The sequence below is a fragment of the Giraffa tippelskirchi genome, chromosome 12 (assembly GCF_054371585.1).
Source record: "Giraffa tippelskirchi isolate mGirTip1 chromosome 12, T2T-mGirTip1v1.2.pri, whole genome shotgun sequence".
NCBI classification, from domain to species: domain Eukaryota; kingdom Metazoa; phylum Chordata; class Mammalia; order Artiodactyla; family Giraffidae; genus Giraffa; species Giraffa tippelskirchi.
The window spans coordinates 135,563,293-135,571,559 of NC_137286.1; the positions used below are offsets into that span (position 1 = coordinate 135,563,293).

At 47.1% G+C, this 8,267-nt stretch overlaps 1 long non-coding RNA gene across 1 annotated transcript; it reads right to left on the minus strand.

The window, feature by feature from the left end:
* Positions 1 to 587: 587 nt before the first annotated feature.
* Positions 588 to 6,721, minus strand: LOC145530198 (uncharacterized). Its single transcript, XR_014071539.1, has 2 exons — positions 6,640 to 6,721; positions 588 to 1,201 (listed from the first exon to the last, which is right to left on the minus strand). It is a non-coding gene; the product is annotated as an uncharacterized LOC145530198 (long non-coding RNA).
* Between the last annotated feature and the right edge of the window lie 1,546 nt (positions 6,722 to 8,267).

Sequence of the window (8,267 nt, forward strand, 5' to 3'; positions counted from 1 at the left end):
TGTCCTCACTTGTATCCGCCTTTACCCTTCCCCACTTACTGCCTGTTTTCTGCAAAGCACAGGAGTTTCCTTGTAAACCTCAGACCATGTCAGGCCTCTCCCCCCCCTTCCCCTTACTGGAGTGCCCCCAGGCTCCTCCTGCTCTGTCTCTGCCCTCACTCCCCTCATTCTCACTCTGCTCTCCTGTCTCCTTGGCCTGAACCCCTAGGGCATCTCCCTGTGGCCCCTGCACCCGCCCCTCCCTCTGTGAGGAGCAGCCTCTCCAGGTCTGCCTGAGCCCCTCCCCCCAGATCTGCTCACCCCCTCTGAGCAGAGCCCTCACACACCAGTGTGGACTCACTTCCTCCCTTCACTCTCCACCCCCTGAGCACTTCCGTTTTCTTCCTGTCCTCGGTCCTTGTGCTCAGGTTAGTTTTCCGTATCACCCATCTCCCACCGTGGAAAGAAGCTCTAAGGGCTCTGTTTCCTTGTGGCTGAATGCCCTGTGCCCAGAGCGGTGCCTGGTGTGTAGTCAGGCCTCAATAAATACCTGTTAAAGTGGTCAAATGCATAAATGCTTTGAAAAAATACAGAATGAAAACAAGTGAAAAGCGCTGAGAGGTTTTTTAATTTTCCTGGTTACAGTTTAGTCACTATGAAATAAGCACATTGCTGTTGATTAAACCCTTGTATGAAGAACTGATGCTAAAAAGTTAGGATGGCAGGAGAACACATTTTAAATGTTCTTCTTTTTTCCCTTTTCTATCTCCATACAGGATTTGCAGAACTTGAAGGAAAGAGATCTAACTGTGACAGGAGACGGAGGAACCCCACTGAGTGAAGGACAGAAAGCGCGGGTCAGCCTCGCCAGGTAAATGGGGTTCAGTTCCCATCCTGCCCCTCCTCCTCCAGGGCTCCTAGTGGACGTGAGCACTCAGACCCCGCTCACTGGGTGGGCCTGTGTGAAGCAGGGTCTTGGCCCTTTCTCTGGGCTCCAGGAAGGAACATGACATTGTTGGACACCATTATGACTCAGAGATGAGACCCAGGGAGTATGAAGTGTCCTCTCCTGACATCTTTCTGTTTTCTAGAGCCGTGTATCAGGATGCAGACATCTACCTCCTGGACGATCCGCTCAGCGCAGTGGACGCAGAAGTCAGCAGGCACTTGTTCGAACAGTGAGTTTGCTCCTGTTTTCTGTCATTTCTTCTTTCCAGGAACCCTGTAGGGATCAGGGAAGAGAGCTCAGGAAGGTCTCTGTGCTCCAGGAGACTCAGCTCCCTCTGCCCCAGTGTCCCTCCCTCCCCTCCCTTCCCTCCACAGAAGATCCATTGTAGAGAAATCTTGCCTCATGATGAGGTCAGGACAGGAAAATACAGCAGGTGCTTCCAGTGTGTGGAGGAGAGTGGGGTCCATGCTTTAGGGAGTCAGGGATAGACGGCAGATCCCCCCATGACTTGCAGTTGATGGATCCAGACCCCAGGGATAAGAAGGGCGATGTAAAATTTTTAAATTAGAGAGTAGGACCTGCTAACCTGGCCTGGATGCCAATCCTTTTCCTCCATTGTGTGTTGAAGGCTCGTTAGAAGTGAAGTTTTCAGTACTGACATAGGACTTCCGTGGAAAGACTATTGGTTTATGCTTATTAATTAATATGTTGGTTTGGAAATACTTAATAAAGACTAGAAGTTACAAATGATTTATTTCACATCTGAATATGACTCAATTATTTAACATTGCTTCATGGATTCTTACTAGAATTAATATTTAGACCCTCAGGTAGGGTTACCTTGAATTTGAAACTCGGTATCTTGGTTGAAGTCCTGACTCTCACTTTGTTTCTGGAATTTGTTGTCAGTGGCTCTTTCTTGGCCACAGAACTCCTGAAGGAGAACAGCTCTGATGCTTTTCTGTCCTAACACACACTGACTGAGCCTCTGGTGGAGTCTAGACTGACCTCTTTGAAAGCCTCATGAATTCTTTTTTTTTGAAACAGCCTCCACATCTATCCCACAGTTAGTTCCCTTACTGTCGTTCACCTTGTAAAGCCAACGAGCCTTCCAGCTGCACTTATTAATGTCCTGCTGTATACACTGAGATCGATGCCCTTACAGATGTTCCTACACAAAACCTCTCAGTTTACAAGGAGGATGGTGAGCCAGGAGAGGGAAGGACCCACACTGGGCCGAATAAGGGAGACTAAGATAGTCAGCTCTCATTCCTGCCTCTGAGGAACCTGTCTCTGCGTGGAGCTGGTTAAGACAGATGCCTGGGGATAGGTCAGCAGAGTCAAGGTTTAGAGAGTTTCGATACAGGGTAGGAAATGCTAAGTGGAAGTGGCAGCTGGAGGCTTTCACTGAAGTTGGAAAGCTCCCTGTGCCCAGGGCTGGGCGGGTAGTGCCCTGGGGACCTGCAGGCTGGGCAGGTGTGTGGAGGCTGAGAGGAGGACCCAGTCCTTTGCTGAAGAAAGAGTAGAAGCTCAGGTGTGGAGGGAGGAGGAAGCAGGGCTGTGAGGAGGACAGCAGACACGTCCTCACCTGGAGGAGGCAGGGTGTTCGGCAGAGAGAAGCTGTTTGGGAATTCTTGCTGTCAGGTCCTATGTTAGTTTCTAGGACTGTGTCCATCCAGGCTGCTCTTACAGGAATCAGAGCTGCTGCTGCTGCTAAGTCGCTTCAGTCGTGTCCGACTCTGTGCGACCCCATAGACGGCAGCCCACCAGACTCCGGTGGCTTAGAAATAATGGAAGTTTATCTATCTTGGTTCTGGAGGCTAGGAAAGTCCAAGTCAGGGTGCTGACAGATTCAGCGTCTGGTGAGGGTCTGATTCCTGCGTCCTCACGCGGTGGAAGGGTGAGGGAGCCCTGTGGTCCCTTTTATCAGGGCGCTGATCCCTTTCATGGAGGCTCCACTCTCATGACCTGATCACCTCCTGATGGCCCCCCCTCCTAATACCAACACACTGGGGATTAGGTTTTAATGCATGAATTTTGAGGACAAAAACATTCATCTACCAAGTTGTCACAGATGGAGATGCTTAGAGAATAGAAGTTAATTTTCTCACAGTTCTTGAGGCTGGAAGTTCAGGGTGTGGGCAGCTTTGGTTTCTGCTGAGACTGGTCTCCTTGTCTCCTGGTGGCATCCACCTCACAGTGTCCTCACATGGTCTCCCCTCTGTCCTCGAGCACCCCTGTGTCTCTGTCCTTTTTTTATTGAAATGTAGTTGATTTACAGTATTGTGTTAATTTCTTTGTACAGCAAACTGACTCAGTTATACACGTATATACATTCTTTTTAATACTCTTTCATTATGGTTTATCTCAGGATATTGAATATAGTTCACTGCACTATACCATAGGACCTTGTTGTCTGTCCATTATACACATAATAGTTTGCATCTGATAACCCCAAATTCCCAGCCCGTCCCTCCCCCACACCCCCTCCATCCCCGCAACCCCAAGTCTGTTCACTATGTCTGTGAGTCTGTTTCTGTTTTGTAGATAAGTTCATTTTTGCCATATTTTAGATTCCACATTTAAGTGATACATGATATCTGTCTTTCTCTTTCTGACTTACTTCACTTAGTATGATAAAGTCTAGGTCCATCCACATTTCTGCAAATGGTATTCTTTCTTTTTTTTCATGGCTGAGTAGTATTGCATCGTCTGTATGTACCACGTCTTCTTTACCCACTCATTTGTCTGTGGACCTTTAGGTTGTTTCCGTGTTTCAGTTACTGTGAATGGTGCTGCTATGAACATAGGGGGCATGTGTCTTTTTGATCTATAGTTTCCTCCAGATACATGCCCAGGAGTGGGATTACTGGATTATAAGGTAATTCTGTTTTTAGTTTTCTGAGGAATCTCCATACTGTTTTTCCACAATGCCTGCGACAACTGATAATCCCACCAGCAGTGTAGGAGGGTTCCCTTTACTCCATTCCCCCTCAGGCCATTCTGACTGGTGTGAGGTGATACCTCCTTGTAGTTTTGATTTGCATTTCTCCAGTAATTCACAATGGTGAGCTGCTTTTGGCCATCTGTATCTGTCCTTTGGAGAAATGTCTATTTAGTTCTTCTGCCTATTTTTCAATTGGATTTTTTGCTGTTGTTGAGTTGTATGAGCTGTCTGTGTGTTTGGGAAATTAAGCCATTGTTGGTCACATTATTTGTAGTATTTTCTCCCAGTTTGCAGGTTGTCTCTTCACTGTGTTTATGGTTTCCTTTACTGTGCGAAAGCTTGTAAGTTTGATTAGGTCCTGTTTGTTTACTTTTTTTTTAATTAAAAATAATAATTTGTTTATGGCTGTGCTGGCTCTTTGTTGCTGTGGGGCTTTCCCTCTAGTTGTGATGAGCAGGGGCTTCTCTCTAGTTGCAGTGTGTGGGCTTCTCATTTCAGTGGCTCCTCTTGAGCAGAGCACTGGCTCTAGGGTGTGTGGGCTCAGTAGTTGAGGCTCTTGGGCCCCAGAGCACAGGCCCAGTAGTTGTGGTCCATGGACTTAGTTGCTCCATGGCATGTGGGACCCTCCTGGACCAGGGATCGAAACCACATCTCCTGCATTGGCACACGGGTTCTTTACCAGTGAGCCACCAGGAAAGCCCTTTTTATATATTTTTGCTTATGTTTCTATTGCCTCAGGAGACTGACCTAAGAAAACGTTGGTATAATTTATGTCAGAATGTTTGCCTCTAATCTCTTCTAGAGTTTTATGGTGTCATGTCTTATGATTAAGTCTTTAAGCCATTTTTGGTTTATTTTGTGTGCATGGTGGGAGGGTGCGTTCCAACTTCACTGATTTGCAGTCCTGTGTCTCTGTCCTTGTGTCTTAGTCTCCGCTTCATCTAAGCACAGCAGTCAGATTAGATTAGGTCCAGTATAATTAAGGGTAATGATTAACTCTTTAAAGTCCCTGTCACCAAATTCTAAGGTACTGGTGGTTAAAGTGTCAAGTGAATCTGAGGGAACATGACTGATTTACAGCAGGTCCAGAATAGCAAAGTGAAGAGACTTCAGCAGAGTCCAGTGTGTGAGAGAGAGACGTGTGAGGAGCTCTGAGCTCTGGATACGAGGAACTGGGATTCTACGTCCACTAAGCAGGGGTCATTAGTCTTTGGTGGAACCTGCCCGTATGTAAAATGTGCTCAGTGTTGGGGTGATGAAAGAGTCACGGAGATGGATGGTGGTGATGGCTGCACAGCAACGTGAGTGTACTTAATGCCACTGGGATGTATGCTTAAAATCGTTAAAATGGTAAATTTCATGTTATACATATTGTAACACTCATACAGACCTGCATAGTAGCACTGAATCTCTTCGAACATGAGAGAACAGGGCAGATGACACATGGCGTGGCCTCCAGTTCTCTGATCTGACCTCCCACCCTCTCCTGTGCATGACTTGATGAATTTTTCATTAGAGAAGTGCCTGCGTCTGTCCTGAGTTCAGTGACAGGAGCTAGTGCTGTGATAGCGATTCCCTACCCCCACCCTCCTGGCATCATGAGTATCTCAGCCTCTTTATTCCCAGGACCCTACCTTGAACTCACAAATGTGTGTCATCCCCTCTTGTGAATATCTGCACAAACTCCCCATCAGGGCAGGAACAGATCCTACTGGCCATTGCATCCATGTCACAGGGAAAGACCATTGGTGTGAAGTACAGTGTGCTGATCATAGAAGTTCTCCTGAGTTCTTTTTCAAACACAGAGGATATTTATAAAATCCTTTCAAATATTTTGGGTGCACCACTTTGGATATATACTTGATAGAAGTAAGCTTAAGACAGTTGTTTGCTAATCAGAACCACATTCCCTAGGGTGATTTAAAGCAAAAGCAGAGAACATGAAAGCCATTTAGGAAATCACTCAGCAGCAACTGGAGAGTGTTCTCAAGTTAGAGAATTGGATGGCACAATACGCTGTGAGAGATGGTGGTCATGTGGAAGCTTAGTCATGTGAAGGGTTTTGTATTAAAGGTGAATGAATCATACTTCTACTTATGATGAACAGATTCCTTCAGTCATGAAGGAAGGCCATTAGGGTTTGTGAGTTTTACAGTTTATGCTGTGAACACTAAATGGTTTCTGTCACCCACAGAAGGTGAGGGGCCTTAGGTGAACTGATGCTGTCTCACCAGTGTCCAGCTGTGGATCCTGTCCTGGTTCAGCCCCACATCCGAGACCCTCGCCTGCTGCATTATCAAGTCTTCGGATCTGTCCTGATCAGACTCCCACACTGCTGTCTACACAGCTCACCCTCCTGCTTCAGCCCTTCTCAGACCCCTCTTCACATTCAGGAAGCAGCTCCAGGTCCTCAGACAGAGAACAGGCTTCTTTGCCATCTGCCCCCCTCAGCCTTTCCAGCTCTTCCCCACACCCACTCAGTGTCCGGCTGTGCTGGCTCTGTGGGGGTCCTTTCTCACCCCTGTCTGTCTGTGCACACTGGTCCCTCTGTCCCAGAGGCAGGGAGCAGTGCAAGGACACAGCAGGAAGGTGGAAGATGGGACCTGCCGTTCCCTCCTGCTCCTCCAGGGGGCGCCTGTGCCCTCTGTCTTCCCACAGCCCTCAGTGGGTGCCCTTGACCATTTATGAGTCCCCCCCACCTCCTAGAAGCTGTGAAGCAGGAAGGCGCCTCAGCCCAGTGTGTTCAGGCCCAGGACCCCTGCACCTGCTGTGTCTTCTTCCAGGATGTTTCCCTAGACAGTCTCAGGGCTCCCGGGTCTCCCCAGAAGAGTGGAAGTCGCTTAGTCATATCCGACTCTTTGTGACCTCATGGACTATACAGTCAATGGAATTCTCCAGGCCAGAATACCGGAGTGGGTGGCCTTTCCTTTCTCCAAGGGATCGTCCCAACCCAGGGATCGAATCCAAGTCTCCTGCATTGCAGGTGGATTCTTTAGCAGCTGAGCCACAGGGGAAGCTGAGCAATACTGGAGTGGGTAATCTATCCTTTCTCCAGCATATCTTCCCGACCCAGGAATTGAACTAGGATCTCCAGCAGTGCAGGTGGATTCTTTACCAACTGAGCTGTCAGGGACCAGCCCTTATATAGGATTATATGTGGAATTATAGGATTAACACAGCCTTTATGTAGGAATAACAGTTAAACGACTGGTTGCTGACTCAGTAATTTCTATGGCATGACTTGGAAATCTTTGCTCTAAAAACTTGGAAAATAGTGTATTTTCCTAATGATTTGGATAAAAGCATTATCTAGGAAAAATTCAAAGCCATCAACTGATCACTTCATTGTAATTATTTATCTTACTTCATCTGTGATGGAATGTTAAGAAGAAAACATTTTAAAACTTTTGTGTTGGTCTATTTTGGACATTACAGCCCATTAGATTTGATTAACATCTGCCTTCCTAGACTACTGGCAGGTAATTATGAATTAAGGAGAAAAAATTCTATTTAAAAGCTTTAGTACTAAATCTGAAAAAAGTGTTAGTCAAGAAACTTAGTATGAACACTGAACTAACATATGTTAAAGGATGAAAATGAATACTTTAGGACTTAATGAAGCGATGGTTTGTGTGTCTGTGTCCTGGGGTCCTGATTCTGATCACAGACCCAGTGTCCAGAGTGTCCCCTTAGGACTCTTCTGTCCTGAGTCCAAAGCACAGGGCCACCTGTGGTTAGGGAGGAGCGGAGAAGGGGCCTGATGCTTACTGAGCGTGTTGGTGGTTTGAATTCTCAGAATGTGTGGATGAAGTTGTCATTGATGTTGTTCTGAAATGAAGAATCTGAGGTTTAGTTGCTCGTCTGACATCGTCAGGCTCGTGAGAGGGACTGAGCTGCAGTCTGCTGCCTCCAGTCTCTCCATCTGACTCACTCACAGGCTGAGCTCTGGCCCATGCCCCTGAGATTTGCTCTGCGAGGGGCTCTGGCTCCCAGAGTACCTGCCTGGAGCCCTGCCCGTGGTCACCAGGGCCCCAGACCTGGACATTCGCTTCTCTAGAGGGTTGTGGACCCTGTGGAATGAGACAAGGGCTGAGTTCCTAGGAGTCTGCTTTTAAAAGGTAGGAGCAGTTGTAATTTTTTTTTTTTTCTGTGAAAAAAATTTAAGGTTGCATAGTGAGGGGGATCTTGACTGTAGAGAACTAGTGGGTGCTCTGAGCTGTTGGATGATTTCCACTTTGATTTGAGCCACTTGGGTTCCGTTCTTTTATTTTCGTGTCTGGAAGGTGTTCAGTCCTAATGAAAGAAGTGTTGCTTCCTGATTGGGACTGGGAATGTTGCAGAGACTGATGGAGGCCACGCTGGGATTCAGTTTCTAACATTCTTTGGGAACAA